The sequence below is a fragment of the Symphalangus syndactylus genome, chromosome 11, assembly GCF_028878055.3.
Source record: "Symphalangus syndactylus isolate Jambi chromosome 11, NHGRI_mSymSyn1-v2.1_pri, whole genome shotgun sequence".
Classification (NCBI taxonomy): domain Eukaryota; kingdom Metazoa; phylum Chordata; class Mammalia; order Primates; family Hylobatidae; genus Symphalangus; species Symphalangus syndactylus.
The window spans coordinates 98,170,121-98,182,326 of NC_072433.2; the positions used below are offsets into that span (position 1 = coordinate 98,170,121).

The 12,206-nt window shown below is 33.8% G+C and overlaps 1 pseudogene; it reads right to left on the reverse strand.

The window, feature by feature from the left end:
* Window positions 1–7,074: 7,074 nt before the first annotated feature.
* LOC129493005 (small ribosomal subunit protein eS1-like) lies at window positions 7,075–7,909 on the reverse strand (annotated as a pseudogene).
* Between the last annotated feature and the right edge of the window lie 4,297 nt (window positions 7,910–12,206).

The window sequence follows — 12,206 nt, forward strand, 5'->3', positions numbered from 1 at the left end:
TTATTTACACAGGACTATAGACTAGGAACAATCAAATTTGGAATGTAGGAAATTTGTCTCCTCTGTTCCATTTTCTGTTCATCTATTCATGTTATGTCCTCATTCCAACCAAGCCCGTCATGTTATACAACCATAAGTCTCATGGGTCTATTCATGAAAATTTCATGAGTGAGGTAATTTCATAATCACATGAGCCACAGATAGTATGTCTGGTTCCTTAAAAACTTTGGTGAATTTATTTTTAGCAGTTCTGTTTTCACCTTCTATTTTCCCCATTGATTCTGGGTGCTATGGGCAGAATTAGATATTGCCAAATCTTCAGGGCTTTACAGATTCACTTAAAATATATTTTATAAAATACGTGCCTTGGTTCTGTTCATAGGTGAGACTATTACAAACCTAGAAATGAAGTCATGTGAATGTGTCTTGCTGCCAATTATTTTGCCAGTTTTTCCACAAAAATATGCACCTATCAATCCTGAAACGGTACTATATGCAATCATTAAAATATTTTAATGGAATAAATACTTTTTTTTTTTTGAGATGGCATTTCACTGTTATTGTCCAGGCTGGAATGCAATGGCACGATCTCGGCTCACTGCAACCTCCGCCTCCTGGGTTCAAGTGAATCTCCTGCCTCAGCCTCCTGGGTAGCTGGGATTACAGGCGCCCGCCACCACACCCAGCTAATTTTTGTATTTTTAGTAGAGATGGGGTTTCACCGTGTTGCCCAGGCTGGTCTCGAACTCCTGACCTCCGCTTATCCACCTGCCTCCCAAAGTGCTGGGATTATGGGTGTGAGCCATCACACTAGCAGAATCAGTACTTTTCACCTGAAAAAGATCAAGCTAAAAAAAAATATATATATATATACACACACACATATATATACATATATATACATATGTGTGTGTGTGTGTCTGTGTGTGTGTGTGTATATATATATATATATATAGTGTCTCTAATGGAGAGAATGTTATCTTTTGTCTTGTCCAGCTTTTCTTACTCTGTAGTCTTGACGATTGAACAGGGAATGATGTTCAATAGGAATTGAGCAACATGGGACTCTTTGGAGTAATCTTAAGTTTATGATATTTCAGGTTTGCTGTTATTTACTACTCATTCATCTGGGTTTCATCTTTATAAATTTTATCTGTATGTGTACTTCTGTGATATTTTTATGTAGGTTAATATGTTTAAAATTATTTAATTTTATTTTATGTTTTACTGTCAGTTTATGGAGTTTTATATGACAGCAACGATAAATGCATGTGTTTACATACCTTTTTCCACTAGAAATCTTCCCATAGTACTGTAATTATTACTTTATCTGTCTGTGACTAATTAAAAATCCTCTGAGAGAATACCTATGACTTATTCATTTTTGTATAATTAAAACAATAATAAAATATGAAGAATAAAATAATATAATAATAAAATTTATACAATGAAATAGTAATAAAATGTAGCCCAAGGTAAACCACCATAGGTTCTCACTAGATTATTATTATTTTAATTAACTCGTATACTGCAAAATACAGGCACAGCTGAGAGAAGGAACTTTTTAAAGGCTGCAGTGATAGGAAATCTTCCACCGGAGTGTGTTGTGCTCTAATTAAATTGTTTGGATCTGACAGGGGGTTGAAAGTTTTTCTGTTCATTTCTCATTATTCATTTTAATCCATTTATTCTTAATATAAGCAACTTGCTTAGATTTGAAATAAGATTAAATCTTACCCAGAAAAAAACAGAACATGGCAACAGAATGAATTGCTGTCATTTTATGTCAAGTAAAATAAATTTCATTTCATGATGATATGTGGTACACCATAACAAATTCTCAGCGCTGTTACTACTGCCTGTTTTCCCAGCAAAAAACACAAACATTCCTTCCAAGAACTGCTTTCTATCCACAAAAAATTGTTCATGAAATAATTACCTCTTCCTCTCCTCAAAATCACTGGATTGATAAAGTTTCCGTACAGAAGTCTTAAATCCATTTGTTGCAATGTTCTTTGCGTTGGCCTTCATTCAATATAGAAAATGAGAGAACCAAATTGATCATAAATGGAGCATTCTTATGTACATTTATACTGACATTTATTGACTCACAGAAGAGAATCCATTTGATGTTAAGGATAAAATAACTGACCATATTTTCATTTTACCACTCAATCCAAAAACAATAGTTAGCATTGCTAGGAAAGTGGATATTCCAGCTGTCATAAAGATAAAAATCTTAATATTGACTGCTGATAAAACTCTAAAATTAACATTTCTTCCATCCCTCTGTCTTTCCTTGATTACTTCTCCCTCTCACACGTTCCCTTGAAGGAGTAATACTTGATAGATAGTAAAAAAGTTAAAGTACAAAGGTATATGGTAAAAACAGGTTGATGGCTCATCACCAGTCTGTTTCTCTCCCCATAGGCACCTGCTGGGGAACAGCCAATTTAATGTGAGTCATTCTAGATATAGTCTATGCTATACATGTGTATATACACAGATGTCAAATTTTTAATTTTTCTCAAAGGTTTGCACACCGCACATACTTTTTGAACCTTAATTATCACATAGTAATATACATAGGAGAGTTTCTATTTAGGAATATTTATGTTTAACAGCTGTGACTGCCATTGTGTAGATGTAGCAGCATTGAACATATATCCTACTGGTGAAAATTTAGGTGGTTTTTACTTTTATGTTACTACAAACAATGTGGTAATATATATTCTAGTATATATTCTTCCTACATAAGGGATAAATATCTGCAGAGTAAATTCCCAAATGTGTAACTGCTGGGGAATGAAGTATGTATACTTACTATTTTGAGAGACATTTCTAATTTGCAAGTTGATAATCCCACTGTATGTATGGATGGTCTGGCTCCTCCATACCACCTACATTATCAAATTTTTACTTTTTCTGTCGTGATTGAAAAATCTGGACTCATTTAGTTTTATTTTGCATTTCTCTGTTATAAATAAGGTCCAGCATTCTTTCATGCATTATAAGTGCCATTTCGATTTGACTGTTTATACTCTTTACCTATTTCTCTCTTGGACGGTTGATTTGTACAAGCTTATTATATTAATGACATTAGTTCTTATTATCTTTTGTGCTGCAACTATTTTTTCCTAATTTTTATTTATTGTTTGAACCAGTTTATGTTAAAATTTTTGTTTTTAGGAAGGCAAATATATCTTATTTTAATTGCTTCTGGTTTCTATTTGATTGTTAAGAGAGAGAATAAGAGTTCAAAATGTTTCTCATATTTTCTTTTAGCAATCTTTAGTAACCTCATCTACCTTTTAAAATCCACGTTACATAAAAAATGCTTTACCTGGGATGTATTTGGCTCTAAAAAGTGAAGTGTGAGTTCAACTGTCACTATATCTATAATTTACTTTGAAGATGTTTTTTGCACATTTAGTATGATACCAAGTGTATGACTTAGCTTATGCTATAGTGCAGATGAGCTAGTGTTACATCAGAAAACCAGTACTCCTGAGGAGCAACCACAGGCTGTTCTGTTATCCCTATCTCCATCAAGCCGTGCTTTTCTAATTAGTATATTGGACATCAGAAACAGTTTTCTATTGATAAAAATTCTATTGAAAATTGTTACCTGCTCACTGGCTTGATGAAAATTAGAAATACAATCTTATTGATGAAATTAAAGGTCTTTAAGATATATGGATAGGTCAAAAAAATTTAGAGTCACTCTGTACTCGTGCATGCACAGGATTTAAGAATCCATTGAGGCCCTACTTTGCACCTTTAGGGATGGAGCTAGAGTGTTGAATCTTGAAACAGTTTCAGATCCAGCCATTGGTTTAAAAGATTGGTTGATGCTGATTATATGATGCTGTTTATTATATGAGTAACAAAATCTTTTCTCATGAATGTTGTCAGGTCTACCTCATGCGCATCTTTTAAGGAAGTTAGTGGTTAGAGCACCTCAAACTTTAGTCAACTGGACTTCATCAAGTTTACAGAGCAGGTCATGGATTGTTTTGTGCTGTTTGCTGTTGATTGTTTAATCACTGTTTTTATGTGGAAATTTGCTTGCTTTCTAACCAAAGGAATACCTGACTTTGTCCGTCTCCTCAAGGGTTTTCAGTGGCTACTGTTATATATCCAAACTTAGCTGTACATGCTCAATAACTTGAGTCAGCTGGTAACAACTTAATTCATTACTGTTAGTCCTTTTCTTGCTATAATCTCATCTGCTAAGTAGTTCATATTTCCCTGCTGATTTGAAGGGCCATATTTATCATATACTAAATTCCCATAGACATTTGAGTCTGTTTCTGGATTCTGCATTCTGTTTACTCAATCTATGCTAGATCAAATTTTTAATTTATATTTTAGGTTATTTTCGAGAATTTTCTGAGTTATTTAGTACAACTTTATTTTTTCACGTAAACAAAGAATATTCTCTCCCCCAACCCCTACTATAATAAAAAGCCATTGGTATTCTATCTATCTATCTATCTATCTATCTATCTATCTATCTATCTATCTATCCATCTATCTACATATCCATCTATCACTTATATAGTACTTACCACACACTAAGTCTTAACTCATTTTCATAACAACTCCATAAGGTAGGTTTTATTATCACCCTTATATTATAGGTGAGCCACAGAGAGGTGAAGTAATTTGGTTGTGAACATGCTAAATTTACAAGCTAATATAGAAGTCCTTATAATTTTTAGTCTTCTTAACCAAAAACAAGTAGGTATTTCCACTTAGAAAAGTTTTCTCTTAATTTTTCAGTAAGCTTTATAGTTTTCTTCCTATAGATTGTATACACTTCTAAAGTTCATTCTTTAGTGGTAACTGCAATTTTTTCATCTATTATATTCTATAACGGACTGTTGCTTACATATGTAAGTCCAAAACCAAAAGGCTACTGCTTTTTCAGTGTTACTTTCATATCCACTTAGAGGATTACACTCTCTTATTATGGTTTCTTGAAGTCTAATATTAATATCTAGAAATGATATATTTGCTTTCTTCTTTCCATTGTTTATACCTTGTCTTTCTGGTAGCTAATTAGGTCAGCTAGCACATCCAAAACTATATTAAATGTTCTTTGAGTAGGAAACCTCACTGCATGATTTTAGCTTGTTTTGAAAGCACTTTAAGAAGAATACTGGTAGATATTTGAAGGTCTTCTGACTACATTCTGTATAACCCAATTGCATTGATTTTTGTTTTGTTTGTTTGTTTGCTTGTTTTAGGACTGTAACTCCAGAACCTAGTTTAGCCTTTGGGGCATACATACATGCTGACCAAATGTTTACTGAATGCAGAAGTCAGTGAATGGATGAATAAATGGCATAGTTATCTAAGGAAAGTATTTACTGGTGTATTTTTATTAATCTTCCTGAGTACTTTTCTTATTAAGTTGTTTCCTTTGTGTCAGACTTTTCGCCCTCAGTGTTCTTTTGTTTTTACAGTTTTTATGTTTTTCCTGCTGTCTGGAATCTGACAGTGTATTTTCCAAAGACCTCACTAACCTGAACCTGTTCTGCCTATCCAAACCTAATCTGTACCATTCTCCTAAATGTTTACTTTTCTCTGTGAGGCCAATCTCTACTGTCCCATACAAAACACAGTAGGCTCATTCCCATTTTAAGGTCTTCATTCTGGATTCCCTTTCTGGCTTCCCATTATTCTCCACATCTCTATGAATAGCCAAATTCTACCCACTCTTCATACTCTTAAGTTCAAGGGCCATCTCTCTCATAAACATTCTCAATTTTCCCTGCACTTATTCTCATGCCTTTTTCAAAATACCTACAACATTTGTGGTCAATACTGAACACCCTAGTAGATAATTATATACTGTTTTGTGTCGCTGTCAGTGATTCATGACTGTTCATCTTACTACCCAAGGTAAATTCTTGAGGACAGTGATCTTAGGCTGTCCAGTATCCGCCCCCCCCACAGCATCTTGCACGATGCTGACCACAGGGGAGAGTGGAGGTTGCAAACTGGTGCCCATAAGTAGATAAATAATGCCCACAACCTTGATTTACTTGGCTGAAAATATCTCTTGAAAAATTGAACAGGAATGCCTTAGGCTGTACTTGTTTTCTTCTCTTCATCACAGCTTCTCTATCTCTATCTTATTTAAGCTTCATTTACACATTTATGTTAGCCGCATGGCCCTGTAGACAAGTTTGTTTGTGATACTCCAGGGTTTCAGTATGCATTGGCTGAAATATTTCTCCGTAAGAGATAAGACAAAGTCTTAGATAAGCATAAACCACAGCTGATTTCTGTCTCTAATTAAGAAATTAGGTTGGGGGATGAGGGTGCTCTGGCTCTGCTGCTTAAATATCAGTACAAAAGTGCTTCCGCTTTTATAACTAAAGACTGGGAGGATTAACACTAGGATTAATACCCTAGCTGCAAAGGAGGCTGGGAGATTGCATGTTTTTCACTGGACACACTGATACTTTGAACAAAGATGGAAATCTTTAATTAAGAAAGAGAAAATAGATATTGGGTAGGCAACAGCAGTGTCAGCCACACATAACTTTTTAAGAGTGAAAGCCATAAGAAAACACACAGGATTGAGTTTAATATCCTCAGGATCATTAGAATTTGCCTAGTTATCTGTATAGACAAAAATTTACAAAACTATCTCTTGAAAAATTGAACAGGAATGCCTTAGGCTGTACTCGTTTTCTTCTGTTCATCACAGCTTCTCTATCTCTATCTTATTTAAGCTTCATTTACACATTTATGTTACCTGCATGGCCCTGCAGACAAGTTCGTTTGTGATGCTCCAGGGTTTCAGCATGCATTGGCTGAAAATACCTCTGTAAATTTTTGTAATGATAATTCAGACCATCTCATAAGAACCTGTGATATCATTCTCATAATTTATATAAGTCAAACATATCAAAAGCCTATTCAAATGAACAAAAACTATAAAATATATGAAAATCAAAATATACCAAAATAACACCTAGCTGAGTATACAGTGTTAACAACTTATCCTAAGAGAAAAATTATGGAATATCTAATTGTACATATATATATATATTTTTCAAATAGCACTTTTTATTTGCCACTATTTGAAGTCTGAACTTTAAACAGATTCTTGGACTGGTGGTTCATATCCATCAGCTCGTTCAACTTTAGCACCTGTCTCATCCCCAGTGGCTTTTTCAGAACTATTGCCTTCACCATGAAGCTCCATGAGCTTTCCCAATTCAAACTTGGGCTTCTTCGGCATTTTTACTTTTCTAACGAAGACATCATGGAAAGGATAAATAGGTTGGCAAGGCTTTTCTATGTCTTTTCCAATGCTATCTGGAATCAATTTATTGACCACTTCTTTCAAGTCATTTATCTGCACCTCTGGGGTCATGATTTCCATCATTTTCTTCTGGATTTGGCGGACCTGTTGGTGCTGAGCATAAGAGGTCTTCCATATCTGATTGTTGCGTTTTTTAGTAAAACCAACACCGAACAGATGAAGCAAGTAACCATCAGTAGTCTTGACATCAACATGAGCTTCAATCATTGTCTGCCATTTTTTGACCATGGAACACATTTTGTCACGGGTAAGATCCATGCCATGGAAGTTAGTCAGTCAGTTTTTGCCCTGAATATCTTCAGTAATCAGCTTGAATTTTCTAAATGCAACTTCGTCATTCTGCAAATCAGCAAGACTCACTTCAAACACATGACCCTTGAGACCATCAGATGCAATTTTGGTTCCTTGGGTCCTGGTGACGAGCGTCTTTCCAACATTTCTTATACTGAACATAGCAGGTACTTTCACATCACACCAATCTTTCTTAGAAAATGGATCAATAACTTTCTTCTTGGCTCCCTTTTTGCCACCTTTCATAAGGCGCTTGTTCTTGCCAACTGCCATGGTACTGGTCGGAGAGCCAAAAAGGCAATATATATTTATTTATCGATGAGGAGATATTCAAAAGGTATGAGGTTAAAAAATTGAGCTTTCAAATGTGCAAGATAATCTCACTTTCATTAAAAAATTTTATGTATATGTAAAAGACTATTAAACAAACTAAGCATAATTATATTTAGATAGTTGAATTATAGATGATTTTAGTTTTCCTATATTTTTATGAAATGCTATTTTGTCATGAATAAAATACAATGAGATGACAAAAAAAAACATTTGTCAAGTCTCCTTCATGAGAAGGATGTTACTGGAAAAAGATATATATTTGTCAAACCAAAACAAAATGGCCTCATTATTGAAGAGATAAAAAAATCCATATAAAACAAAACTTACTGTAATTTATTAATTATAGGAAAATTTAGCCTTCCTAATAACAATAAATAATAGGTATTAATGAAAATGAATGATGTTCAACTATAAATTCATTAGATCTAAATACAGTATTTATTCTTTCATTTGACAGAGAGGAAGAGCATTCTAAAGTGCTTTTCTCACTTATTTTATAGTTTTTGTTCATTTGAATAGGCTTTTGATATATTTGACTTACATAAATTATGAGAATGATGTCACAGTTCTTATACGATGGTGTCAATTATCATTCCAATAATTCTACCCACCTCCTACCAATACAAAAAAGTACCAGAATTAAGGGGCATACTAAAAATGTTTGATGGCATCCTCTTTCCCTTTTTTTTTCCTGGGATAAGTAATCCATTATTTGTTGTAAGGCAAGAAAAAATCACTTTTTAGAAACTGATTCATGTGATATTAACAAAAAAGTTCAACTGCAATTATAATAACAATTAGGATTATTATATGTAATTATATAATACTTGTTATAATTATTTTAATAATTATATAAATGTTACAGTTATTTTAATAATTATATAATTGTTATAATTATTATAACAATTATTTCCCTTTTGAAGGAATTGCATTTGGTATAATATAGGAATAATGAAGACTTAAAATATTAGTTAAAATTGTGTAGTATGCATATCCATTAAGATGTAAATGAGTAGTTCCTGATACTTTCTGTTTATTAGTTTTTATTTCTTAGCTTCAAACCCACTCTTCTCTATGATCCTGGAACTGGAACTTTGGACTCTGTGTTTCTTCACCACCTGGCTTCCTGCCAAACTGGGGCTCTGGAGGCAGAATGCAAAACCAGAGGCAGAAAAGATTCTCTCCTTCCAGTTTTGTGTCCTGCTCCTGCAGTGTCGCCACAGCAATTCTTCACCTTGGCAGTAGCAGTTTATTTCTTACACTCCCAGAGCCAGGCTCATTTGCCTCCTTAGAGATAACAGCACCAGCTTGCAAGTGCCCCCTCAGTGGCCTTCCTGAGACTTCTGAGTCTCACCTATGCAGGGTCCCTCTTCCACACTCCTGAGATACCAGCACCAGCTAGTCAGTTTCAATAACCTCAAGCTTTCCCTTCGTTCTTCCAGCCCTAAAGATAGCAGCTGACTCTTAGAATTTCTGTATCTGTTACTTCAGTGTTTCCCTTTGCATTCTCCAATAATTCCTTAACCAATTCCTTAAATGAAATTTACTCTGTTAAAATAACTACGGTTTCTATTTTCATGACTGGACCCTAACCAATAGATTAATTTTTTTTTATAAGGCAAAGAAAAGGTACGCACATTTTACAAGCTTATTCATGTGACAGCAGTAAGCTATCCAAAATAGAAAAAAAAATTGAATTGTATCCTAATCACTGGGATTGGGAGAGAAATGTACATTTGAAATAATATAGATGTAATAAAAAGTGAAAACATGACTAAAACTTTTTTTTTAGTGTGAATATCTACTAAGGCATAAAAGCCTAATTACTGAGTGTTACTGCTTGTTTTTCATCCTTTTTGGCAAGCTATACATGTTCTCCATTAAAAGTTTTTGGAAAATCCTCTTAATTGTAGCACTGATTATGCTTCACCTTACAGAATCTGTGTTTTTGTTCTTCAGGGTGGGTTTTGCAAGACCTCTGGCTGTCACTGCAGGGCTGCCCCTGGAGATCCCCACGTGCTATATCTCAGGTTATACTCTCCCAAAGCTAGTCCCCTATAACCTTACAAGTTACAATCTCAGGGTCTGGTTTCAATTGCCTTTTTTTTCCCTAATAAGTAATTTTTATTTTATGAGGCTCAGAAGTTCAAGACAGACAGGAATTAGAAGTACACAAAATCATTGACATTCTGCAAAGAGAATTTGCTCTAATATATGCCTCTGCATTCAAGTACAATTTGTTACAGCGTACTGCTAAAGAAAGAACTAGACTAAATGTTTCCACCTACCCATTAATCCAAATAGCATCTTCCTTTGTGAAATATCCATTCTCTCTGTTAGACCATGTGATCTTTCCACAGTGATATTAATAGGGCCATTCCTCTTTTGTCACTGGAAACAGTCTTCAGAAATGTGAACCACAGTTAAGTTTCAGTAGAAATGTTATTAGGGACCTAAATGTTTGTATGTGAAACATTAATATTTTTTCTTTGCAATTTCACCAAAATCTTTTACATTGCAGATTTTGTATAAGCCCAATTGCTTTTAAGACTAGGTAACAGTCTTATTGAAAATAACAATAGTTACGGAAAATATTGGAATAGGCATATTGAAAATAACAATTATTTACTGTCCAAAATTTCCAGGAATAAAGGCTTCTGGTGGATTATAGATTATTCATTCATTTGGTCAGGCAAAGCACATAGTAGGGGGATAATAAACAAAAGCAAACATTCTGGCTTCAAGGACCTTATGAATTCCTATGACAAAGTAAGTCATGTGTATAAATAGAAATAATATAAAGAAGAAAGTTAGTACAAAGAGGAATATATTTGCTTTGAAATAGTGCTAAGGAAATTCAGATTCTAAAAAAAGTACCTCTAATAAAGACAATGAGGGAATCCTCACTGTTACAGTGTTTGACTTGACCCTGAAACACAGACTATGGGGGAAAGACATTCCAGGAAGGGTGAATAGCACCTGAATAAAGGCATGAGATGAAATTGGAAAGTGTGAACATTTTAGAAGAAAAAAGGGAGAAAATATGTTGGCAGGGATGGTTGAAAGAAGAGAATAGAAAAGGAAAAACAAAAAAGTAAATTCACTTTTTTTTTGCCAAAGCGTTGTGGATTAGTACTTAGCTGACATTCTGGTTTAACTTTGGTATATAACCCTGAGGTAATCATAACCATTGCCATAGTTATTTATCACAACCATAACCACAATCACAATCATACCCATATTCACCGAATCTTTGTGAAATACCAGATCTGTGGCTCTTAACTCTATCAAACTAGATGCCCCATTCACTGTTCTTTGATTAAATTTAGGAATATTAAAACCTGAAAATGACATACCTTTAAAATCAATATAATGCCCAAACTTTATTAAAAATAGAAAATAATTCATAAAATTATATATAGATATGTAAATATTAAATAAGATTACAACAGTAAACATACTAAGCAAGCTAGATATATGCACTTGTTCAAAATGAACAAATTTGGATTAAGATAAATTAATCTGACACTTTCAGTACAAGAACACAGAAGAATCATACAGCAGAGGTACAGAAGACATAAAAATAAAACCCAGCATTGGAATATATAATAATAGGACTTTTTGTGTTCAATAAAAGTGAGCTAACCTCAAATGATGTGGGGATAACAACAGATAATTATAGATGATTACTTCTGTCTCTGACACTGAGAAACAGGGGATAGAGGATGGACTGAAACAAACAGAAACTTCAAGGGCCATAGAGAGGTTGTGTGGTTGATTCTGTGCACAGGAAAATAGTAAGAGTAACAGGTAATTCCGAAAGAAATAATCTTAAGATATAATTTTATAACCTAGATTTATTCTGAGCTATAACTTATAATTACATAGGAGGTCAACAATATGAAAATTAAAATAAAACTTTTAAAATAGATCGAGTAAAATTTCTAAATGCTATTTGCCCCTGCTAATTTAAAAATATTTGTTCTAAGTCTGTTAGAAGGAGTCTCAATGTCTTCTGTTACATATTTGCACATGAACTAATCATTAGAAGGCACGCCAGTAGTAGTGTACTGCATTGGCAACTCACAATCCACTAGCAGTGTTGCTCTCCATAACGCGATTTCCTAAAATAATGGTCAATATTTCAGTTGTGTTTTTGAAAAGTATTCAAACCATGAGAAATATTTTGTAGTTATATTTTAAAGATTTTGTGTGTTTATATGTCAAGTGTTTTAAA